This window comes from Primulina tabacum, chromosome 1 (assembly GCF_025594145.1).
Source record: "Primulina tabacum isolate GXHZ01 chromosome 1, ASM2559414v2, whole genome shotgun sequence".
NCBI lineage: Eukaryota > Viridiplantae > Streptophyta > Magnoliopsida > Lamiales > Gesneriaceae > Primulina > Primulina tabacum.
In genome coordinates, this window is record NC_134550.1 from 36,043,447 (window position 1) to 36,071,309 (window position 27,863).

The window sequence follows — 27,863 nt, forward strand, 5'->3', positions numbered from 1 at the left end:
GCCGAAGAAGACATGCATTGATAAACCAGCTGCTAAGGCCAAGAAAACAGACAAGGTTAAACCAGCAGCTGCTCCCAAATCCAAAAGAAAACTGGTCTTATCTACCAATGATTCGGAGAAGACCCCTTCTCTTGTAGTACTGAAGAAACCAAGGTTGCAGAAGACCAAGCCAGCTGCCACTCCTGGAGCTCTTCCTAAGCTCAGATTATTTCCATCAGGAGCTGAACAAAATCTTCCAGCTGTTCCAATTCAGTCGGTTCAGCTAGCTGCCACACAAAAGCAAAAGACTGAAGTTGACTACCCCTCAACAATCATTACTGAATTTGGAGAGAAGCTAAAACTGACAGCGATTCCAGCTACTCTCACAACAGTTGCCCGCCCCACAGTCCTACCTCCAGCATGCCCAAAAGGTGTAGTCATCAGAGAAGTGGTGGACACAATTGGTTCAGCTCTGGACTTGCGTCATGCCCTAACTAATCTGAAGGGCAAGGCAAAGATGATTGAAGAATCGCGAGCCATCAATTCCATTCAGACTCAAATCAACCTCATAATGGAAGCCATTAATGAGCATGCTGAGCTGAAGATCGAGCACTATGATGAATTGGTGAACTTCAGAACAGTTACTCTTGCAAAAAAACTGAAAAAGAAGAAAGTTTTGCAACAGTTCATATCTTTGGAATCAGCTGTCAAAGCCACCACTGTCGCCCAAGCCATGGAGAGAAGACCATACTTCTTTAATCTTATGAGAATTCAGAGGCTGGTTGAGGTGACAGCTAAAATTAAATAAAATTATGATCCATCTGGTCCTACTGCCTATGAAGACAGAGCAGTTTTTCAACAACTGGACTCTGATCTCATCTCCCTTCATATGAAAGTGAAGAATTGGGAGATGGGACAACGATTACATGTTCCAGTACAGGCCACCAGTTATAGATCAGCTGAGGAAGAAATTCTAACTGAGTGAGCTGAACATTCCAATTGAAACAACAGAGGAGTAACTGACAGCTCCAGCTGAGATAGAGTCCGTGTTTGTCCAACCAATTGAACTTGTTTCAAAGGTCCCACCTCTGCTCTCCACCGATGATCAACCCTGCTCATCTGTAGCCTTGATTATACTACAAGTTTCTAAACCAACAGCACAACCGTCTACATATACTGAAGAATATCTGACATTGGAATATGTATATGACCTGCTTCAATCATTCGCTGAGGATATTCAAATGGATTATAAAGATGATTCAGATGCTGATGACGTTGTTGAACCTACTGAAGATCACGAAATGATATCAACAACAGAAACAGAAGTTCAAACTGAAGCAGTTCAGTTACCAAATGAACAAGTTATCACTCCTTTAGTCCAGGAAACATCAGCCGCACCAGAATTGCCATCAACAAACCTGATGCTTCCTGAGGAGAACTTGCAGATGATATAGACGAAGAAGTTGTCCCAGATCAGCTTGTTTTAGTGGAATTTTCTCAGAAGGGAAAGGGGAAAGAAAAATCTCATTTTGAAGTATTCTCCCCTGAAATGCCACTAGCAGCTGATGTAATGTTGGACACCATTCTTTCAGAACTGAACAACCTTGGTTCAAATATCTCTCAGATCAAATCTACTTAGATGTTGCACTCTTTAAGTCTGGACACATTAAAAGATCATATAATGAAGGATTTAAATAAGCTGACAAAGGATGGAGTTGCCCTTTTCAATACGGTCGAAAAGATTAAATGAGAATCAGTTACAATTCCTACACTGCTGTTTTCCCAAGAACTACTCAGCAACAGGATTGATTTTGTTCATACAAGTCTATCTAAGAAGATTGATACAATGCAGAATCAGCTGGCTGAGGTATCTGCAAACGTCAGCTTACCATTCCTTGTCTTTACCAGAGTGGCGGGTGTTGACAAAAAGGGGGAAGAACAGAAGATGACAGCAGCAGAGACAAGCAATAAGAAGAAAAGCGAACCGGACAAACCAACTGATAAAGGATCAGCTGAGAAAAAGTCCAAGAAATAAGTGTCCTAAGTCAGTTGTTAGACTGGAGGGTGCCTATTTTTTTTATATTTGAAATGTTTGTACGAATCTGTACTTATCTCTTTCAAAATCAATATAATCATTATTCATGATTATGTACACAAGTCTGTGCATATTTTTTCTACAATAAGTTTTTTAGTCTGTCATAAGTTCAAGAAATCTAAGTTTTGTCAAACTCCGAACAAGGAGAAATTGTTGGAATATAATAATTTTAAGAGTTTGAAAAGTTAATCTGTAATAGAACTGAAGAAGAACGTAACTGATCGAACTAATCGAGTAATCGTAACTAAAAACTTTGTTTGAGTTGAACTGGAAAAACCTTATCAACTGATAGGACATCAATTAGAACTGATAATGTCTAGCTGAACTGGTCGGATGATCAATTGAATTCTAATCAATTGGCCACGTCATCAGTTGAAGTATCAGCAGACAGATTGATATATCGTACAAAAGTAAAACAAATGAATCAGAACATAACAGTATGAATACCTCGTACTACCGTTGAGATCGAAGATTATATAGCTTATCGAATCAGTTGAAGAAGACTAGTGAAAACACACGAAACAATCAAGCTACAATCATCAATCAGTTGCGATACTTTTCACAAGTATTTTCTCAAGTTTACAGATCGCACACTTAACTCTAAAATCATTTACTTATTCGTAGAATTCAGGCTGTAGAACCCGTAACTTAGACTACGTATAAGCCATGCATAATTCTAGTATTTAAATTTAAAATGATTTTATTGCATGAGTATTTAAATTTAATTATTTTATTTTTTTATGCAGTCGTTTAAATTTTTATCATTTCAGTTAATTCAGTGAGGCCGGACTGGAGTTGGAGTTTTGAGATAGAATTTATGATTAAGAAATCATTTCCAGAATTTATTTTAGCTAGCAAGTAAGTTGATTTAAGTTAAAAAGGAAGTTTAAAAAATTATTTTAGTTACTTGAGGTGAGTAGAAAATAAATTGATTTAAGTTCCATAATTAAGGGGTTAGTTCACTAAATTATTTAAAGGATATGTGAGGCTTTTATGGGTTATAAATTTAGTAACTAAACAACAATTTCCCTTCATTTTTAATGTAAGATTTCGGCCCCTAGATGATTAAGCAACATGCCTTGCCATCTCACCACCTTTGACCCTTTCTTTGCATTTAATTAGTAGGATAATTCTTTTATTTTTGGGAGCACCATTTAATTAATAATCAAACTTATTCTAACCTAGACTAGCTTGTAAATAATCGCCCACCTCACCCCAACAAACACCAACAAATCATTTGATATCAAACCAAAATTCAAAATTCAAAAGGTGGAGACTTGGTCTTGATTTGTTCCCTATATCTTGCAACCATTTCCCTCACTCTCTTAACCACCCTTTTCCCTCCCCCATCACCGAATTAGAGAGTATTTCAGAGTGGAAAACCGTGAGAATTAAGTGGGAGATAGGAGAGAAAAATCGAGTAAGAAGAAAGGTAGCAAAAGCGCTCCACCTCCTCCGCGCCGTATCGTCTTATTCATTCGTTTTCGTTCAAAACGAAACCAGGCATGCATATGTTCTTCCTTGACTCTTCAATCAAGTCCTATTATCATTTATTTTCATTGCATGATCATTATTTCTATGGCAAAAACCGAAACATAGCAAGATTTTTTCAGAAAACAACATGCAGATTTTTTTTCGATTTCTATGACAGCTTCACGGGTTGCTTTGTTTTGTGGGTTTCAGGCATTGAATCGATTCCAGGTTCCCAAAGCTGCTCCTAAGCATGTAGTAGGACATGTTAGGATCACATTTTTCCATTTGTTTGAGTCCCATGTTAGCCGAATGCAAGGAATGATAGCAACTCCCCATTTCTGCCCAAGTGTGTCTCGAAAATTGTTTCTGCTGTCAAAGGAGAAATGAATCTGATCATGGCTGCCCCAAGGCCTATAGCCATGGTTAGATCACTTCCCTAGCATGTCTAAGACGTGACTAATTCACCCTTTTGGAGGCTTGGTTCATTTTTACAATAAAACGCAGAAACAGCCCCTCCCCACTTTCGGCCCTCTCATTTTCACAGCCTGTATGGTTCGAATATTGTGGAATGGTGTGGATCTTGGTTGGCCTATGGCCCTTAGCCACGATTCATACCATGCCCCTAGATGCCTAGATCATGCCATGGTCAATCAAATGGCCACTGGACGACACGAGACAGCAAATGAAACACAACACTACACACGCATGTATGAGTGCTCTCGGTTGGAGTTTTCTGATGTTTGCTGGAATGGAGCGAATGGTGGCTAGCCTAGGGCCCTTAGCCATGGTTCAAATCATTCCTTGGGATGTTGGTAAGAGTCTCTGGTCGGTGGTTCAAGCCCCAATGGCCGGTAGTCTCGAAAACGACACAAGAAAAGCAAATGTGCAGCTGCTGTAATTTTGACAGTAAGCGTGCTGTTGTTCTCAGGCATCGTTTGAGTTCTTGATTGGATTTTAGCCCATGGACTTGGACTGGACAGTGCCTCATCAAGTTAGGAAGGTTATGTTTTTGGCCGTTTGTGATTCGGATGATTTTTGAGGTCGTACGAGAATTTACGGTGCGATGTGCCAAATTGACTCTCGAAAGAGCGTTTCATGTTTTGGCCTCCATTCACCTAGATTTCGACCCTCACCATTTTAGGAGCATAATCTCATCATTTTAAGCTGTATTTTAATCATGACTATATGATGTTTCAGTGTTGGTTCGGGTTGGTTCGGAGTCATGATTAAATACGAAATCATTAGGCGCAATTGTCTCAGTTTTTGGATGTTATTGCATAGTTTGGTCCCATAAATCTATTGCATATTTTTCATGGCAAATGTAGGTTGCAGCGAGCCTGGGAGCGATCCAATCCATTCAGTAAAATTATTACAGGATATTTAATTGTGTTAATTAATTATATTAAGTGCAAAAATACTTATTTTGAAATTTATGCGATATTGCTTGTGGTCACTTTACTATCATGCTTAAGTATGGTCGCCAGTAACCGGCCCGGTCGCCAGTTACCGGCCCGATCGCCAGCTGTTTCACCCAGTATACTGTGGCAGTAGTCTGATCAGACGTACATTATTAAGTACGGTCGCCAGTTACCGGTTATCTCAGTTCAGTTCAGTTCAGGGACCACTTGCGTAGACCATAATCACACCAGAAAATTATTACATGCTATTTCAGTACAGGGCTCCAAGGAGCAAACATTTTCACCATGATTTTCAGTTCAGTTATGCACGTACTATAATTAATCATGACACGATATTTTCACGATTTGCCTCATGACATGATATTTTCACTTGCATGAAACTTTACTATTTATTTACTTGTTATTTACTATATATGCATGTTGAGTCTTTAGACTCACTAGACTTGATTGTTGTAGGTACTGATGACGTCGGGACCGAGGGCGGGGACTAGTGAGCCAGCTCGAGTCGGCAGTAGTAGGACCCGAGGACCTCAGTTCAGCATTTATTATTATTTGATGGCTCAAACATTTTAATTATCGTTGGATAAACTTTTTACTGTTATTTCGAAAATGTTAATTTCTTCCGCTGCCACTTTGAACATCAAACGTTATTTATCAGTTCAGTTATGAATGAGGCAATTTTAATTATTCAAAAGAAACATTTTAAATTTTCCGCAAATTTGCAAATAAGGATTTTTAGGCCTCTACAGCTGGTATCAGGGCAATGGTTCTGTATAGGGTTGTACTACTACTGACCTCGAGAAGCTCACGAAGTCACGCCTTCGGTCTGTAAGTTTTACATTTGCGCATTTTATTCAAGCATGAATTATTTGACAGCATGTTTTCATGAAATGTTTTACGTCCAGATTTATTTTATTTTTCAGTATTTCAATTTAAATAAATCAGGGAATTATGCATGTTATTTACGTATGGGTTATGTATGGAACAGTATGCCCCCTAGACGCATTCTCGAGCGCACTAGAAATGACGAGCCTCGCCGAGAGGACAGGGAGGAGCAGAGACAGGAGAGAGATTTACCACCTCCACCCCCACCGGACATGAATGCCCAGATGCTGGCTGGGATGACTCAGTTCTTCGCACAGTTTGCGGGGACCAATGCTGTGGCGACCAGGCCGACAGGGCCCGAGGCTGTTTACGAGAGATATTTGAAGATGCGTCCGAAGGAGTTTTCAGGGACGTCGGACCCCATGATTGCCGAGGGTTGGATCAAGTCCCTCGAGGTTATCTTCGATTTCATGGAGCTTGGGGATGCAGATCGAGTTCGTTGTGCCTCTTATCTGTTCGGAGGAGATGCCCGCTTATGGTGGGAAGGAGCATCAGTAGCCCTTAACTTGGCTACGCTGTCTTGGGTGCGCTTCACGGAGGTATTCTACTCCAAATATTTTACAGAGGAGGTGCGCACCAGGTTGACCACTGAGTTCATGAGCCTGAGACAGGGAGATTCGACTGTTACGGAGTTCATCCGTAAGTTGAGAGGGGTTGTCATTTTGTGCCCCTGATCGCGAATGATGCTAGAGCCAAGTTGATGCATTTCTTGGTGGGTCTACGGCCGATCTTGCGCCGTGATGTTAGGGTGTCTGACCCTACTTCTTATGAGGTCGCTGTATCCAAAGCCTGAGCCGCAGAGCAGGATCAGCGGGAAATCGAGAGAGACCGTCAGGTCAAGCGCCCAATCCAGGTACCACACCGCCCTCCTCCTCAGCAGCATCAGCATCAGCACAAGAGGCCTTTTCACGGGCCGCCCAGAAACAGAGGAGGACCTCAGCAGCAGCAGGGACGTGCCGTCCCGAGGACCTTTGAGCATCCGGCTTGCCCTAAATGCTCACGCCGTCATCCCGGAGCATGCATGTATGGCTCAGGGAAATGTTACAAGTGTGGCAGCACAGACCATGTACTGCAGCAGTGCCCCCGGAAGAATCTGCCTACCCAAGGCAGGGTTTTTGCTCTCCATGCTGCAGGAGACAAACCCCGATACCATATTGATGACAGGTGCCTTACAGCTTTAAGTTTACATTTGCATTCCAATGTTTTGGGAATCGGGATTAAGATTTTGAACTTAGATTTGCGATAAGATTGCATGCTCTACTTAGTATTTATTTTCGGGATTTAGTTAGAAGAACTGTGACCTTTGCATGTCTATAAGCTTAGCTCTTGCGATTATTGGGTTCCGCTTAGTGTTCTGAACTTTCAGGGAGAATTTTCATAGCTGGCTCAACTACCAAGGCCTTGATAGATTCAGGGGCTACCCACTCATTTATTTCTGAGGTCTTTGCCAATTTCCTCAAAGTCAAGACCATCGGGCTAGATATAGCCTATTCAGTAGTGTTGCCTTCAGGCGAAGAGATGGCAGCCACCAATGTGATACGAGACATAGATCTTGAGCTCCACGGCAATCTTGTGTATGCGGATCTTATCGTGCTGCCTATGCCAGAGTTTGACATCATCCTAGGGATGGACTGGCTATTGCGGAACAGAGTTTTGATTGACTTCCAGCGGAGATCTGTTTTAGTCCGACCGCCTGGAATGACGCAGTTCTTATTTGAGCCAGACAGGTACTTTCCCTTACCGCACATTATTCCATATGTTCACGCTAGGAAGCTCATGCATAGAGGGTGTCGGGCGTTTCTAGCGAACTTTATATCTGTCCCCGAGGCACCCAGTCAGTCAGCTTCAGATGTTCCGATTGTTAGAGACTTCTTAGACGTTTTTCCGGAGGATGTCTCTGGTATGCCACCTGAGAGAGAGGTGGAGTTTTCTATCGAGCTTATGCCAGGTACGGTTCCGATCTCCAAAGCACCGTACCGACTTGCACCGACAGAGATGGCGGAGCTTAAGAAGCAGATTCAGGAACTTCTTGACAAGGAGTTCATTCGCCCTAGTTTCTCACCTTGGGGCGCTGCCAGTCTTGTTTGTTAAGAAGAAAGATGGCTCTATGAGGCTTTGTATTGTCTATCGGGAGTTGAACAGGGTTACAGTGAAGAATAAATACCCACTTCCGAGGATTGAGGATCTGTTTGACCAGTTGCAGGGAGCTTCGATTTTCTCCAAGATAGATCTGCGTTCCGGTTATCACCAGTTGAGGGTGAGAGATGCTGATGTTTCGAAGGCAGCTTTCAGGACTCGTTATGGCCACAACGAGTTCCTTCTGATGCCGTTCGGTTTGACGAATGCGCCAGCGATCTTCATGGATCTCATGAATCGTGTGTTTCAGCCGTACATCGACCAGTTTGTGATAGTATTCATAGACGACATTCTCGTCTACTCTAAGAATCGGGAGGATCACAGCAGGCATCTGACCACAGTGTTGCAGACATTGCAGAAGCACAAATTATTCGCAAAGTTCAGTAAATGCGAATTCTGGTTAGAGAAGGTGGCGTTCTTAGGCCACATTGTTTCCAGCAGTGGCATTGAGGTAGACCCAGCGAAAGTTACAGCAGTCAGAGATTGGGTTGTGCCGCAGAATGCATCAGAGATCCGCAGTTTTCTTGGCTTAGCAGGATATTATCGGAAGTTCATTAAGGGATTTTCCTCTATTGCCGTTCCACTCACAGCACTGAATAATAAGAATGTGAAATTTGTTTGGAGCGAGGAGTGTCAGAAGAGCTTCGATACTTTGAAGTAAGCTCTTATCTCAGCGCCAGTTTTGGCTGTGCCGTCAGGGTCCGGTGAGTTTGTTCTGTATACCGATGCTTCGAAGCTTGGTGTAGGTGCAGTTTTGATGCAGCATGGGAGAGTGATAGCGTATGCTTCTCGACAGCTGAAAATCCACGAGAAGAATTACCCTACCCATGATCTAGAGTTAGCGGCCGCAGTAGTTTTTGCCTTGAAGATTTGGAGGCACTATCTGTATGGAGAGAAGTGTCATATCTTTACCGACCACAAGAGCCTCAAGTATTTCTTTACGTAGAAGGAGCTGAACATGCGTCAGAGGCGTTGGTTGGAGCTTGTGAAAGACTACGATTGTGAAATTAGCTACCACCCGGGTAAAGCTAATGTAGTTGCGGATGCTTTGAGCAGAAAAGTTGCAGTGACAGCCCATTTGACAGTTTCGAGACCTCTTCAGTTTTAGATGCAAAGGTTTGATCTGGAGACTTATCCTCGAGGTAGAGTTCCCCGTCTATCTACCTTGACCATTCAGTCTTCCCTTATGGACCGTATTCGTAGTGGGCAGTCATCAGATGAGCAGTTAGCAAAGTGGAAGCAGAGAGATGAGGCCAAGGGCAGTGTCTTGTATTCAGTCAGCGATGGTATTGTGAGATACCGAGACAGGATATGGGTTCCTAGCAGTGATTCTATCCGAGCAGATATCTTATCAGAAGCCGACATGTCACCGTACTATATTCATCCCGGGAGTACGAAGATGTACAAAGATCTACAGCTATTGTATTGGTGGCCTGGTATGAAGAAAGACATCAGACAATTTGTATCCGAGTGTCTGACTTTCCAGTTAGTGAAGGCCGAGCATCAGAGACCAGCAGGTTTGCTCAAGCCTCTTCCTATTCACGAGTGGAAGTGGGAGAATGTTACCATGGACTTTGTGACAGGATTGCCGAAGTCAGTCAGAGGATCAAATGCTATTTGCGTGATTGTAGATCGTCTTACCAAATCAGCGCACTTCTTGCCTATTAAGACGACATTCACCATGATTCAGTATGCAGAGCTGTATATCCGAGAGATAGTCCGACTCCATGGCATTCCAGTTTCTATCGTATCTGACAGAGATCCCAGATTCACTTCCTCGTTTTGGAAGAGTTTGCATTCGACTATGGGTACAAAGTTGCTGTTTAGCACAGCTTTCCATCCGCAGACAGATGGGCAGTCAGAGCGAGTCATTCAAATTTTGGAGGATCTTCTCCGTGTTTGCGTCATTGATTTCTCTGGGAGTTGGGAGTCGAACTTACCATTGGTTGAGTTCACCTATAACAACAGCTTCCAGTCTTCTATTGGTATGGCTCCGTATGAAGCACTATATGGCCGTAAGTGTAGATCTCCTGTTCATTGGGATGAAGTAGGAGAGAGAGCAGAGTTGGGTCCAGAGATTATTCAGCAGACTGTCGACGTAGTAGCCCGGATTCGTGATAGAATGAGGACTGCTCAGAGTCGACAGAAGAGCTATGCAGATCAGAGAAGGAGAGATTTAGAGTTTGTTGTCGGCGATCATGTCTTTGTGAAGGTGGCACCTATGAAGGGTGTCATGCGATTTGGGAAGAAAGGGAAGCTCAGTCCGAGATTCATTGGACCATTTGAGATCCTCGACAGAGTTGGGACGCTAGCTTATCGTGTGGCTCTTCCGCCGAATCTGGCCGGAGTACACAATGTCTTTCACGTCTCTATGCTGAGGAAGTATATGGCGAATCCTCCGCATGTCCTGAACTTTGAGCCGTTGCAGCTTACTCCGAACCTATCTTATGAGGAGAGACCAGTGCAGATCCTAGACAGACAGGAGAAGAAGCTTCGGAACAAGCTGGTTAGGCGAGTCAAAGTCAAATGGCTCAACCACTCAGAGGAGGAAGCTATGTGGGAGTCTGAGCCAGAGATGAGGAGTCGGTACCCCGAGTTATTCGGTGAGTCTTAATTTCGAGGACGAAATTTCTTTTAAGGGGGGAAGGATTGTAGAACCCGTAACTTAGACTACGTATAAGCCATGCATAATTCTAGTATTTAAATTTAAAATGATTTTATTGCATGAGTATTTAAATTTAATTATTTTATTTTTTTATGCAGTCGTTTAAATTTTTATCATTTCAGTTAATTCAGTGAGGCCGGACTGGAGTTGGAGTTTTGAGATAGAATTTATGATTAAGAAATCATTTCCAAAATTTATTTTAGCTAGCAAGTAAGTTGATTTAAGTTAAAAAGGAAGTTTAAAAAATTATTTTAGTTACTTGAGGTGAGTAAGAAAATAAATTGATTTAAGTTCCATAATTAAGGGGTTAGTTCACTAAATTATTTAAAGGATATGTGAGGCTTTTAAGGGTTATAAATTTAGTAACTAAACAACAATTTCCCTTCATTTTTATTGTAAGATTTCGGCCCTTAGATGATTAAGCAACATGCCTTGGCATCTCACCACCTTTGACCCTTTCTTTGCATTTAATTAGTAGGATAATTCTTTTATTTTTGGGAGCACCATTTAATTAACAATCAACCTTATTCTAACCTAGACTAGCTTGTAAATAATCGGCCACCTCACACCAACAAACACCAACAAATCATTTGATATCAAACCAAAATTCAAAATTCAAAAGGTGGAGACTTGGTCTTGATTTGTTCCCTATATCTTGCAACCATTTCCCTCACTCTCTTAACCACCCTTTTCCCTCCCCCATCACTGAATTAGAGAGTATTTCAGAGTGGAAAACCGTCAGAATTCAGTGGGAGATAGGAGAGAAAAATCGAGTAAGAAGAAAGGTAGCAAAAGCGCTCCACCTCCTCCACGTCGTATCGTCTTATTCATTCGTTTTCGTTCAAAACGAAACGAGGCATGCATATGTTCTTCCTTGACTCTTCAATCAAGTCCTATTATCATTTATTTTCATTGCATGATCATTATTTCTATGGCAAAAACCGAAACATAGCAAGATTTTTTCAGAAAACAACATGCAGATTTTTTTTCGATTTCTATGACAGCTTCACGGGTTGCTTTGTTTTGTGGGTTTCAGGTACTGAATCGATTCCAGGTTCCCAAAGCAGCTCCTAAGCATGTATTAGGACATGTTAGGATCACATTTGTCCATTGGTTTGAGTCCCATGCTAGCCGAAAGCAAGGAATGACAGCAACTCCCCATTTCTGCCCAAGTGTGTCTCGAAAATTGTTTCTGCTGTCAAAGGCGAAATGAATCTGATCATGGCTGCCCCAAGGCCTATAGCCATGGTTAGATCACTTCCCTAGCATGTATAAGACGTGACTAAGTCACCCTTTTGGAGGCTTGGTTCATGGTGAATCAGTTTTTACAATAAAACGCAGAAACAGCCCCTCCCCACTTTCGGCCCTCTCATTTTCACAGCCTGTATGGTTCGAATATTGTGGAATGGTGTGGATCTTGGTTGGCCTATGGCCCTTAGCCACGGTTCATACCATGCCCCTAGATGTCTAGATCATGCCATGGTCAATCAAATGGCCACTGGACGACACGAGACAGCAAATGAAACACAACACTACACACGCATGTATGAGTGCTCTCGATTGGAGTTTTCTGATGTTTGCTGGAATGGTGCGGCTGGTGGCTGGCCTAGGGCCCTTAGCCATGGTTCAAATAATTCCTTGGGATTTTGGTAAGAGTCTTTGGTCGGTGGTTCAAGCCCCAATGGCCGGTAGTCTCGAAAACGACACAAGAAAAGCAAATGTGCAGGTGCTGTAATTTTGACAGCAAGCGTGCTGTTGTTCTCAGGCGTCGTTTGAGTTCTTGGTTGGCTTTTAGCCCATGTACTTGGACTGGACAGTGCCTCATTGAGTTAGGAAGGTCATGTTTTTGGCCGTTTGTGATTCGGATGATTTTTGAGGTCGTACGAGAATTTACGGTGCGATGTGCCAAATTGACTCTCGAAAGAGCGTTTCATGTTTTGGCCTCCATTCACCTAGATTTTGACCCTCACCATTTTAGGAGCATAATCTCATCATTTTAAGCGTATTTTAATCATGACTATATGATGTTTCAGTGTTGGTTCAGGTTGGTTCGGAGTCATGATTAAATACGAAGTCATTAGGCGCACTTGTCTCAATTTTTGGATGTTATTGCATAGTTTGGTCCCATAAATCTATTGCATATTTTTCATGGCATATGTAGGTTGCAGCGAGCCTGGGAGCGATCCAATCCATTCAGTAAAATTATTACAGGATATTTAATTGTGTTAATTAATTATATTAAGTGCAAAAATAAGTATTTTGAGATTTATGCGATATTACTTGTGGTCACTTTACTATCATGGTTAAGTTCGGTCGCCAGTTATCGGTCAGCTCAGTTCAGTTCAGTTCAGTTCAGTTCAGTTCAGGGACCACTTGCGTAGACCATAATCTCACCAGAAAATTATTACATGCTATTTCAGTACATGGCTCCAAGGATCAAACATTTTCACCATGATTTTCAGTTCAGTTATACACGTACTATAATTAATCATGACACGATATTTTCACGATATGCCTCATGACATGATATTTTCACTTGCATGAAACTTTACTATTTATTTACTTGTTATTTACGATATATGCATGTTGAGTCTTTAGACTCACTAGACATGATTGTTGTAGATACTGATGAAGTCGGGACCGAGGGCGGGGACTAGTGAGCCAGCTCGAGTCGGCAGTAGTAGGACCCGAGGACTTCAGTTCAGCATTTATTATTATTTGATGGCTCAAACATTTTAATTAGTGTTGGATAAACTTTTTACTGTTATTTCGAAAATGTTAATTTCTTCCGCTGCCACTTTGAACATCAAACGTTATTTATCAGTTCAGTTATGAATGAGGCAATTTTAATTATTCAAAAGAAAAATTTTAAATTTTTCGCAAATTTCCAAGTAAGGATTTTTAGGCCTCTACACAGGCTATCAATTAGAGCGATTCAGTTAATCACTGTATAAGTGTTGATAGACTAAGAGTTTCAATTTGGCAGTGTGTAAGACCAATTGAAATGGATTAGTACAATCTGTTGTAATATATCAAATTCTTTTAGTAAAAACATATCCTTGTTATAAAAGAGGTGATGTAGGAGTATTTGAAGTTTCCGAACATCCGTAAAAATTCGTGTGCTCATTTCAGTTATTCTTTCAGTTTTACATTACCTCATCTCTAAGTATTCAATCTATATTTCTATCTATTTCCATACTTTTATCAGTTGACTGATTTATATCGACAAAAAATATTTTAGGATCAGTTCCTCAATAAACTGATTCATTTTTGGAAAATAATAAAAATTCATAAGTGTTTATTCAACCACCTTTCGAAACACTTAAACTACTTTAACCGATCCTATCATAGAGTATACATTTTGCTAAAAAATAATTTTGTGCAAATTTTTAAATCATATACAAGAAAATGAGACTAGATGGTTACTTTTAACAACACCATTTGACTCTCGAAAGAGCGTTTCATGTTTTGGCCTCCATTCACCTAGATTTCGACCCTCACCATTTTAGGAGCATAATCTCATCATTTTAAGCGTATTTTAATCATGACTATGTGATGTTTCAGTGTTGGTTCGGGTTGGTTCGGAGTCATGATTAAATACGAAGTCATTAGGCGCACTTGTCTAAGTTTTTGGATGTTATTGCATAGTTTGGTCCCATAAATCTATTGCATATTTTTCATGGCATATGTAGGTTGCAGCGAGCCTGGGAGTGATCCAATCCATTCAGTAAAATTATTACAGGATATTTAATTGTGTTAATTAATTATATTAAGTGCAAAAATACTTATTTTGAGATTTATGCGATATTGCTTGTGGTCACTTTACTATCATGCTTAAGTCCGGTCGCCAGTTATCGGTCAGCTCAGTTCAGTTCAGTTCAGTTCAGGGACCACTTGCGTAGACCATAATCTCACCAGAAAATTATTACATGCTATTTCAGTACAGGGTTCCAAGGATCAAACATTTTCACCATGATTTTCAGTACAGTTATGAACGTACTATAATTAATCATGACACGATATTTTCACGATATGCCTCATGACTTGATATTTTCACTTGCATGAAACTTTACTATTTATTTACTTGTTATTTACGATATATGCATGTTGAGTTTTTAGACTCACTAGACTTGATTGTTGTAGGTACTGATGAAGTCGAGACCGAGGGCGGGGACTAGTGAGCCAGCTCGAGTCGGCAGTAGTAGGACCCGAGGACTTCAGTTCAGCATTTATTATTATTTGATGGCTCAAACATTTTAATTAGTGTTGGATAAACTTTTTACTGTTATTTCGAAAATGTTAATTTCTTCCGCTGCCACTTTGAACATCAAACGTTATTTATCAGTTCAGTTATGAATGAGGCAATTTTAATTATTCAAAAGAAAAATTTAAATTTTTCGCAAATTTCCAAGTAAGGATTTTTAGGCCTCTACACAGGCTATCAATTAGAGCGATTCAGTTAATCACTGTATAAGTGTTGATAGACTAAGAGTTTCAATTTGGCAGTGTGTAAGACCAATTGAAATGGATTAGTACAATATGTTGTAATATATCAAATTCTTTTAGTAAAAACATATCCTTGTTATAAAACGGGTGATGTAGGAGTATTTGAAGTTTCCGAACATCCGTAAAAATTCGTGTGCTCATTTCAGTTATTCTTTCAGTTTTACATTACCTCATCTCTAAGTATTCAATCTATATTTCTGTCTATTTCCATACTTTTATTAGTTGACTGATTTATATCGACAAAAAATATTTTAGGATCAGTTCCTCAATAAACTGATTCATATTTGGAAAAGAATAAAAAATCATAAGTGTTTATTCAACCACCTTTCGAAACACTTAAACTACTTTAACCGATCCCATCATAGAGTATACATTTTGCTAAAAAATAACTTTGTGCAAATGTTTAAATCATATACAAGAAAATGAGACTAGATGGTTACTTTTAACAACATCATGTGATCACAAAGTCATAGTCTGGACCCTAAGAAGCCATTTACAAAAAATTGTCAATCTAGTTTCGCTGCTAGTGTGGTGATGAAAAATAAATTTTACACCAAAAAATGAAGAATTCCAGAAAGTTGGGAGAAACAATGCTCCAAATAACATCAGACAAAACCTCCATTAGAAAAAAATAGAATTCCTCAAGATAGGTTTACATTATAAAGATGTAGGGTTAGAAATAAATATATCCCTAGAAGATGTCAAGAAAAATATTAAAGAAAATTACAATGAAAATTCCTTAGCATTGCGGGAAATAAACCAATTCCATGCTAGCCTAAAAATCAAGGAAGAAAAGGAATATAAGTTCGTAAGATGTAAGCCTAACCCCATGAACATAGTTGATCCCAAGGATGTGCATATTATTATCAAGGACTATTTGGATCATGGTTTAATCAAGCAGAAATATCATCATACAAAAGTTCAGGTTTTTTGGAAAGAATTAATGATGAGATAAAAAGAAATAAACTCATATTAGTTATTATTACCAATAAAATAAGATTCTTGATTCGGATGGGTGTTTCATACCAGTAGAGATCATTTAGTTAGTTTTATATGCAATACAAAAATGTTCCCTAAATTTGATTGTAAGTCTATATTTTATCAGATTTAGATTAAGGAAGAAAGCAAGAAATTCACAACTTTCTCTATACTACAAGGTCATAATATTTGGGAAGTATTACCAATAAGAATAGCTAATTCACTTCAGTTATTTTACAGAAAAATGGATAATCTATTTATAGAGTTAATTTAAATTTTTGTTTGTCTATTTGATAATATTTTAATATCATCTAAAAATGCGGATGGACATATAAAAAATTAAAAAAATTCTCTAATTTTGTAAAAATAAAGGACTAGTCCTACCTGAAAAGAAGTATATCATTTTTACAAGAAAGATTGAATTTCTTGGAGTATAAATAGATGAGTTAGGAATAATTCTACAAAAACAATAGTGGAAAAAATGCAAAATTTTCTAGATGAACTAAAAAAAGAAACAACTTCAAAGTTTCTTAAAAGTTGTTAACTTTGATGAAATTTTCATTAAGAACCTAGAAAAATACAGGAAGTGTTCAGTCCATTACTAAAAAGGATGCAAAATTTATATGGACAGAAGAATACACAAAAAGACTTAGCCAACTAAAGAAGATTTACAAAAATCTTTCAAAAATGGTTATACCTCAAAATGAAGATAATTTGATATTATATACAGATGTGAGTGATCATTAATGGACAACATTTTTACAAACCTCACATCAGATGAAGAACAACTATGTAGATACTACAGTTGACTATTCTCTGAAACAGAAGTCATACGATGACATATCAAAGAAAATGAATTTTATGCATCAAAAAAGAACTTTTGAAAATTGATCATTATTTTTACTTGCAAAAAAATTTCACTCTAAAGGCTGATAATAAACAAATGTGAAAGCTTTCTTGAAAAATAAAATTCAATCTAAATTCGAGAATGCTAGATTATTATGATGACAGACTTTTATGTCAAAAATACAGTTTCAATATTATTATTATTAAATCTCATTAACATATTCTTACAAATTTCTTAACAAGTGATTATCAACATAAATGTCGATGTCATCGTGAAAATATCGAGGCATTTGAGAGAACACCTTGAAATGCTTCAAACCGAGTTCAACAAGATTGCTCTAAATGTAGAAGTTTCCGGTAGGCTACAATAACTTGATAAGATCATTATATCTAATCAAATAACATGTAGATTATAGAATTATACTCAGCCATGGTCTGTATTGCAAAAACTGATCCTCCAAGTTATTGAGAAATAATTGAATTCTCAAAATGAGAGCTTTTTAGTACATGACTCTACACCTGGAGCAGGGGATCCAAATACACCTAGCAGAAGTGATATGCCAGGATAATCTTTAGATGAGTTGGACCATGCAAACAATGAAGCTCTAAATCCTTATCTCGCGCCCTGAAACGAACCCTTCACCTCAGGGAATGAAGAGTGAGAGATCAATCTTAGACCTCAAACCGACAAGGAAAAATCAAAGATTAGTACTAACGAGCTTATAGTTTCTCCATTTCATATATATATAAAAAAATTGGGAGAAATTGATAACAAGAATATGTATCAACGTAGCCATAATCTGGGTTGATATACCAGGAAAGTATACGAGGATATGGATGAAACCAAATTTATATCCCAAAGAGGTCAAGGCATGGTATGAATTTGGGTTCTTGCCTCAGTTTATACGATATCACTTAGCTTCCCGAAAATTTCAGCACTACTTAAGTGGATTCAGGAATTTGTTCGTGAAACATAGGCAAACAATGATTATTTGTCCATGAAAGTTATTCTGGAACTTTACGTTTCAAGTGCAACACTAGAACCAGCAGAAAAATACTTACACGAAGTTTTTAATTCATCAATATTAAGAGACCAGGCATGAACATCCAGAAGTTCATTAAGGATCTTCTAGAGAATGAAACAATTCTTGCTTCTTTACTTACTGAAGATGATATCTCCACTCGACGAGCAAGGAGATTATGAGTCTGTCTCACAGAGATGGACAAAGTCAAGTTTTCATTTAAGTTTTAACAAAATTCTGTAAATGGATATTTTTTTTAAATGCGATAACAGAAAAAACTACAAGGTTTGTAGAAGATATATTTGAAAAAAAAAAATCTTCTGTGGAACAGCAAGCTACCGAGGAGTAAGGAAATTCGTTGGAAATTCTGTAACATGGCTCATATTAGAAGATGGTGAGAAGACATCTGCCCATAGTGCCCGAACTAGAAATAACAAGAGTTTGGAAAACGTTTTCGTCCAAGATCTGATAAAAAACATACTGCAAAAACAAGATCATATCACTAAATTATGGTTGACAGGACCACCTATCGCAAGCTGCTGCCGGCCAAAACCATCAAACAGAATAATTCACAAGTCTGAAGTCCGGATTTCAAACTCATCAAGGCTTATATATATATATATATATATAAGGCATAAGAAAGATGAAGACATTATTCAACCTCTACATTTTCTTTCAAAATAAAAATTGTAATATCTTCTTCAAGTTTATGTGTGTTGTAATTCAAGTTACAATAAGTAGATAATTTTTTTTCTCCTCAACTGAAGGCTGTTATGTAATAATATTTTGTATGTTTGTATAATAGAATTAAGGCTTACTAAAATTAAACTTCTTTACTCTACACCTTGAGGTAGAAAACGATACATAGTTGTGCTAAGTAGGTTGAAAGAATCTATATCAGGAACCGTATTCATCGGATCAAATACTAGGTTAAAAGAGTATTTAGAAGGGGGATTGAATAAACACTTCACCATTTATGTAAGTTTTTCGAAAGTTGAGTTCAGTTTAGTGATAAAATGATACTCGGAATCTTGTCACTCAATATCAATCAGTTAACAATTAAGTGCGGAATAGAACTGACTAATAGATAAAATAAAAACTGAGATAAGAACACGAGATTTTATGGATGTTCGGAGATTTCAAACACTCCTACGTCACCCCTTCTATTACAAGGATATGATATTCACTAAAAGACTTTGATCGATACAAAGATTTGTACAGACCCACTTCAGTTTGAACTTAACATTGCCAAAACTGAAATTCTTAGTTTACAAAATGCTTCAATGTATACAATTGAATTTAGCACAACTGATCTCTTATAGGATCGAGTTTTACAATGATAACAATGTGCTTGAAAGCTCGAAAGTGTAGCTTTGATTGATTCGAATATATGCGATAAGCGTGAGCTTTTATTTCAGTAGAATAACAACGTATTTTTCAGAGAATAGATGAGTTTAGATGTTCAGAATTTTGATATGTATTTTCCACTAGTTTCTCAGCTGCTCTTCTCTGCTATGTATAGGCTTTTCTTCAACAGTAACATTAATTTTGAATCTTTTTATCCGTTGGTTTGCCATGCCAACATTCACTGACATTCGTACACTGCTACTGACTTGCGGCGTTCCCACTGTCTGTTGCGGTATGTTTTTTTACTATTGTCAGTTGAACGTTCTTTTTGTTAACCGATGATGTCTTCAGCTGAAGCAATTGCCGGTAAGCTCACAACTGAATGTAGCAACTGATCAGTCAGTTGACTCTGTAGCTTCAGATTTGAGTATCTTCTTGATCAGTTAATCCAATCGATTTAAACACTTAGTTTGTCAAGCAACCGAAATTCAGTTTCCAACATGTACGTTGCGACATCCTGGTCGTCTATGAGGAATAATTCGTCAAAATTGTGGATATTTCCCCGCGACACTCCAATCGAAGAATATTTATATATAATCTGAAAATCTTGTGTAGCCTAATGTCATTGGGTAGGCTCGATAGGTGTAACAACGCTATGTACCGAAAGGATGACTCAATGATGATTTCGCAAAATTTTAAATAAAGTGGAGCTTAAACTAACATTTGATGGACAAGGAACTAAAGTATAAATGAAACTAGGGCTTGAGAATTTATTTGAAAATTACCCTTAAATTATTCAATTTATTTACTTATCCAATAATTAATTTTTTTGAACCTATTAATTACACAAATTCGTTAAATATTGAAATTTTGTAGTTATTTGTTCCCAAAAAAAATTAAAAATTTTAGTCCCCTATATATATATTTATATTCTATATTATATATATAAAGCATGATAATTTAGTGGTTCGAAACTCCATAAGTTTGAATATTGAAGTTGTTGCGTAAAACACATACTTAAATAAGGTCATTTTTTTAAAGTGCTTTTATTACAAAATCAGAAGCGATTTTGGAGTTTGGATAAATATTGGAAATATTTTTGTTTTTATTTTAAAATAGAAGTAGAAGCAAAAACTCAAAATCCATAAATTTTAAATTCTAAAAAATAGTAGATCTTCTATAAGACGGTATCAATAATTTATATTTTTGAGATAGATCTATCGGTCTATACATATAGTAGAAATAATATTTTAATATAAAAAATAATATTTTTTCTCGTGTTAGGTCGGATAAAAAATTCGTTTAACAAAATTGACAGTGTGACGATTTCATGAGATTTTTTGAGTCTAAAAAATATTTGTTGAGTTTGCTTTTTAAAACAGTTTTTTGTAACCAAACAATATACAATTTTTCCAATAAAGTTTTATTTCTTTTAAAAAAATGTTTTAAGTACATTTATTTGTCCAATCAAAGAGATTTTATGTGACACCAGTTCAAATTTACAAAAATACTCTTGTCCACTTTGAAATGTATTATTTTCTCATTTAATCAAATATATATATATATATATATATATATATATCAATAAATTTATAATTGACACATAACTATCATATCTATTCCACTTTTTAAACTTAAAAAATCCGCATATTATCTATATAATTATAATTATTTTCATGTAATAATAATTGTTTTTGAAAAACAATTACATGTTGACCAATATAAAATTACAAACCATGAGAATAAAAAATATTTTCAAGATATACATGTTCATATTTTTATATAAAAATTAATTAAACTTCAAAATAATTATCCAATTATCAAAAAAAATTCCACAAAAAACCAACTATATAACACATGTTAGCACTATTAATTATTATTCATTATTCACAATAAGTATAAACATGAAATACGTGCTCATTAGTAATAATTAATTTCATCAAATCTATGATAAAATTAAAAAGAATATTAAAATGGTTACTAAAAAGAAAACTAACATATTTTATTTTTTGATGGATATCCTCAACTTATATTATTTTAAATCCTCAAGTATAAGATATTTTAACCAAATTGAAAAAGTCTCACCTTCGAACCCAAATAAAAAGATTTGGAGAGAAAAGAAAATTTTGCAATGTCTGCGCAACCATATTCGTCGTGTCTCGAACTCGGTAGAGTTTCGCGTTTCCAATCTCATCCATCAGCTTCAGACTTCAAAAGCTCGAGTTTCGGTGTGGCTTAGGTCTTCACTTGGGTTGGTGCTTGTTTGCACCGCCAAGAGAGAATCTAACGCAATTTGTATGGGATAATGACTTCTTTCCTTTACTATCTTCAGTCCTTCCTGAATTGCAAGGATTTCTCCTTCCAGTCACTGCCTCTGATGATTCTCACACGTTCCAAATATTCCAGGTGGTTTGGATTGTCAAGGTGCTTCTATAACATCCAAATATTCCAGGTGGCCCTTCGTGGATTTTCTTTTGTCGTTCTTTACACGTCGCCCACATTTGCAATACGCACCCTTCGCATTCAGCTCTTTACAATGATTTACGCGTCCAGTCACATAGTTCAATAGTCTGGACTCCATATTTTGTTTTCAGCACTTAATGAAACTTCGTGTTTTTCCAAAGGTATGCTATGACTGAGAAACGGAATAATAAATGAGTGGTTGTATCCATTCCATGTTCACAAAGCTGGCAGTGCTCACCCACGGCGACACGGTTGTTAGAGTACTATTTTTTCGCACTCAAGACAGAACAAAATTTTAAAAATTTTAGTTTCTAGTTCGAAATGTTCTTTGGGCGTCGTATGATTTATAATATTCATAGGATGATTAGATATGTTTACATTCGCGTATTAACGTCAGCCCTGACTATATTTTTAAATGGATGTAGCACTTCTTGTAATTCATTACGAATGAATCTCCCATTTGATTGTCTAATCAAGTGCAAGATCGAAGACTTGATTCTTTGTTTAGGTCATTCTACAGATCTTAAACAATTTTGCGTCGAAACTTTATCACCTGAATTCCAGTGATCCTACGACAATGTGGGCGTGAATTTTTCTTGTGAAAAACAAGGTGGCCAAAATTTTGAGTAGAGGAAAGAGGAGAAAAAATTTAGTGGACAAAATTCTGTCTATTAAAATCTGCGTGTAAAACTTGTGTTGTTTCATGTGACATTCAATAAAATATTTATAACCTTTGATTTCTGATCCTACTGGGAATCTCGCTCATATTATGATTCATAATCCTAAACAAATTAAGATTTCTATTTTCATTAATAATTAAAATTCTCATATTTTATATATCGTGTAAAGTCAATTTTTGATAACGTTATATAAATATATATGTGTGTGTGTGTGTAAAATTAAATAATAATTATTTAATTATCTAATTAATTAATAATCAATTCTAGACTCCTCTACAATATTCTATTAAAATCAAATAGTCACCACTACTTAAATTATTATTCAATCAATAGAGTCTAAATTTACAAAATAAATAATTGTGAACTAATCATAACCTGATCGAAGATCAGACAGAGTCGATGTACCGATGATACAAATCTTGTTCATATAATGAAAATTGAAAATTTCGAAAATAAAAATGTCTACTAATCCATTTTTCGTAGTAGCCAGTTTTGTAAACGCCTCATCAAAACAGGCAGTTTCACTCTCATCACTTAATTAGCAGTTAAACTAACTATCCTCACCAAATTGAACTCTTTGAACTTGACTAACTTAATGAGAATACAGAATCCGATAATTGTGTGACCCTCAATTATCCAGGAATACAACTAGCCGTAGGTTTACAAATTCATGTGATTCAAAATAATATTTATTCTTATTTAGCTTCCCCAAATTAGCCTCAATCTTTTCATCAACACCTTGATTAAGAATTTCATATCTCATGTGTAAGGTCTAGAAAATTCGAATTACGTAACTTGACTGCATGCAATCTAGGGTTTTTACTAAAATATGTGTTTAATTATTTTTAATTTCATTGTTTATTAAAGTTTCATGCATAAGGGCTTTTAGGAGTATTTCACGCTCGAACGAGGAACGAAGATCGGTGACAGTTAGGAACATTTTTTTATTAAATAATTATTTTAATTATTTAATATATGGTGTAAATAAGTGAAATTTTCAAAAATGTGTTTAGTTCTATATATATAATGGATAAGAAACTCTTTCTATTTTTTAGAAAAAAGTATCTTGGAATTTTTTCATTACTGTTACTAGATAAATACCTACAAAAGTGAAAATTTCTTCCTACATGGTAGAATAATGAAATAGAGGTGGAATATGTTTACTTTCTGGGTCATATTTTAAACCAGTACACATATTTTAGCAAGTCGAGGGACTTTTTGAGGGTTCGACAACATTTTCAGAAACGTACCTAAACGAAATATTTTTTGAGAGATTTTTTGGGCTTTATGGGTTTATTAAATGCATAACGTGCCCAAAATTCTTTTAGACTTCACTATTTTAATTAAGAGCTCATTATACATTAATTTTTTTTATTAAAACCGACCAACTAAACCCTAAACCCAATCACTCACCTCTCGGCCGCCCCCTCCATCACTCTTCAGCAGTTTTTTGAAATTATACCAGCAGCCACCTTCGAATTCACTCAAGGTTTTTCAAAGAAGTCCTTCCTCGTCTCTCTGGTGCACGTTCCACGTGTTGATATCAAGGTTTTCGAGCGTAAAAACTGCAAAGGCACGTCTATATCTTGTTTTTCTCATCATTCACATCAATATATGTTGGTTTCTATGTTTTTGCATGAGAAAATATTATTCGTATCATGTTGTGTACGTTTTAATAGGTTTTGACATGAAATATGCCTACACTTTTTATGTAACTCACGTTTTTTATATGTTCTAAGGGGGTGCCGGGCTTTGTCGTGTGAGAGACGATTTGCAGTAGGTTTTGGAGGTTCTTAGAGGCCAAGATCAGATCGGGATCGAGTTTAGGTAAGGGGGCCGATCGGTTGAGTCGTGTAGTGCACGTAATGTCTAGTTCGGACGATGGCTCATGTGCAGTGCTGCAAGGGCTGTTCCAAGCTGTGGACTAGACTCTGGTGGGTTTGAGACATGGCTTAGGATGGCTCAAGCACAACTGGTTGTGGGCTAGTAGTAGATTGAAGGGGATAGTCACGGTAGAGTTCGGTTTTGATGCGGTTCGGGAGAAGCTTGCATGTTCGCATGTGAAAGGGGATGTGGCCTGTTGTTAAGATGTTCTAGGAGAGTCCAATTATGTCCTAGGGTGGTTTGGTTTGAGCCTGGTCCAGTCTAGTTGAACGTGGGGTAGAGATTGGCTTCAAATGTCGTTTGGGATTTTGATGCTCAGGGCTAGCACTGCCGTGCCTGATCTTCAGGGTCGGTAGCGCTGCAGCGCTTATTCTGGGCATTGGTTAGCGCCGCAGTGCCCCAGTGTCAGCGCCTAGGTGCAAGCCCAGTGTGGGTAGGGTAGTGGTTTTAGTGCTTATGACTCGTTTGGGTGTTAATATGTCGATATGAATGAGGTTATTGACAGTTAAATTCGGTCATATGGAGTTTGATTAGGAGTCTTCGAATTATGGTTTAAGTTTGATTGAGTTCGGGTTACAACCGAGTTTTCGGTCCAAGTTTTAAAACGAATTATAGAAATTAATGCATGAGCTCGAGGTTTTGCCAAGGAATTTGTTATAATTATGTTTTGAGGAGTTGTAAGGAGTTTGGATGGCTTCGGGTCAAAATTTTGAGGTCCATGGGTAAAATGATCAATTAGGGTTTCCAGGGACAAAATGATCATTTTGCATGTAGGTCGAGTTATCGGTCCGGGCAGCGCCCTGATCACAAATTGACGTGTTTTAAATGTATATGATATCATGAACATGAATTTTTAAGATAATACGAAAATACATTGCATGCTTGATTTTAAGGAAATTTACGTATATGCATGATTTTATAAGTGATAAATATGATGATATGTTTTGAAGGATGGGAGATGGTTGTCACTAATACGAACACGAACACGAATATGAACATGTAAAGCAAAAGCTTAGTGGATCGGTAATACTGTCGCTGATGTCCTCATCGCTGGGTATAATGGTTATACGTAGATGGATCCATCGACTAGAGCTGATAGAAAGTCACAACTAATGAACGGAATTCAAATAAAGAAAATTGAACACGTATATGTTGATATGATGCGATGTGGACACGTTTATGTTTTGACACGTCATGTTTATGCTTACGCTTTTGAGATCATGAAATGTTTTTTAATTACAGTACTTTTCACTGTTGCATGTTGTATATGTACTTGCTATAACAATTCAGGTGTGTTGAGTCTTTAGACTCACTATGTGTGAATAGTGCAGGTGAGCATATTGATGTGGAGACTAGAGGTGCCAAAGACTGAAGAGGTGGGGCTGGATGTGTGCATGTTATCCTGATGACCATATTTCTCCGCACATTATGTTTATGAGTCAGGAGTAAACATGTATATTTTTATACCATTTCGCTTTTATATGTTGATGGTGTTACAGGACTTTTCATGTTTCATAGTTGAATTATTTTAAACTACGGTTTAGGGTTTGATGATTTGACATTCTTTATACTGCAATATTTTTGCCAGTATTCGAATACTTTTATTTTAAAATATGTGATTGACTGCTCTTATTGCATGCATGTGTTTGAATATATTTTCGAAATGAGCTTTTAAAACAAAATTTCTAGTAGTGTTTTTGTAGTAAACGTTTCATCATGTATGATTGAACCCATCGGATCATGGTAAGAGACTCTAGTACCATCGCCCCATTATCCCCTAGGCATCATTGATAGTACTTGCAAGAACTTTAAGCTATGATTAGCGTATAATATGGCCCCTTCAACTCATATATCTCAATCAGATCTGCAAGCATTAATATATCGAGAGTTGCATATGAATTTGATAATGACGTGATGTATCTTTGAATAATAATAATGAGATCGTATGTGCAACTAAAAAAAACCTTGTCCTAAAACACATTTTTTTCTATGACCAGAAATTCTTTGCACTATTAAATCATCATAATAGATTGGATATCTTTACTCATAGGCAAATAGGTGAGTCTCTGACTACAATGCATTTTCTCCTATGTATTTCAATATTACACCCAATCTCGCCCTTCATGAGCCTTAATAGAGTCGGTAAACAGATCAAAGTGCATGCTAGTACGTAGAGCCTCTATGTTGTCCCGAATCAAAGGACTAATGGGGTACAACCATAACTGCAGACTATTTCACTCGATAACTGATAACCAATTGGAAGACCGAGGGAGAGTTGTTTAGTTGATCATCCAATGATCACCCATCTGTATAAATGGACATCTCCATGTTCTTACTAATGAAACATTGAGTTAACATCACAGATACTAGTTTCAATCTCAAGCGATCTTTATCCTTATTTTAGACAACTTAATCGATAAGAAACATTTTTAGAATATATGATACGCTTTCCAATGAATTTAATGATCTTATGTTGAGAGGCAGACATCATGGTACCTTTTGCATATTCAAGTACTTGATCTATACTGTTTTCATTAGTATACAGATAAAGTAAATGATATATTTGGATAAATCGTAAAATATTATTAAAATCAAGCTTGCTTTAACATAAGAGTCTATAAAACCCATGCCACGAGTTGTCTCGTTGGGTACCTACTCTAACAATTTCCAACTTGCCCTACAACCAACTACCAATAGATTTTAGATCATTGCTTCACGATTCATTGCTTCATGATGCTTATAAAACAATGGTCCTGGCAGGGCTTCATCAGTTGATCAAGAATATTATCTGCAGAGACGCTCTACTGATATGTCTCATTTTCCCACAATATCTCAGATTATGTGGAATTTCCTCATTATATGTTGGATCAATGATGAGACTTCGCTTCCTTTGCTTGCATAACATCACCGATATTGTCACGGTAAACCTGGACTGGATCAAATGTTTGAGGAATGAAAACAAATAACTCTTCCAATAGATAACACTACCATTGAGCTTGAATAAAAATCCAGAGGTTTATTTTGAATCATCCACATCTGATCAGAAGCTAGAATCAGTATAGTCTTCTAGTTTTAATTCTCCACTCCCGTAAACCAAGAATAAAATCTCAGTTCTTCTCAAGTACTTAAGAATGTCCTTCACAGCTTTCCATGCAATGAACGGAGATTCTACTTGCAACACTCAGTGCATATGTAATATTAGGTCGAGTAGATAGATACCATCCATTATACTGCCAATAGCAGACGCATGTGAAATGTAACTCATGGTTTCTCTTCATCTATCTTAGGGCCATAGACTTGGATTGACTCACACCATGACACATTTGGAGTTATCCTCTCTTGGACTCCTCCATAGAGAATCTTCTCAGTATGATATCAATATAAGTGGATGGGTAAGCCCTAACATCCTTTTCGATCTATCCTTATAGATCTGTATTCATAATATATAGAATGTTTCACCCATATCTTTCATTGAGAATTTACTAG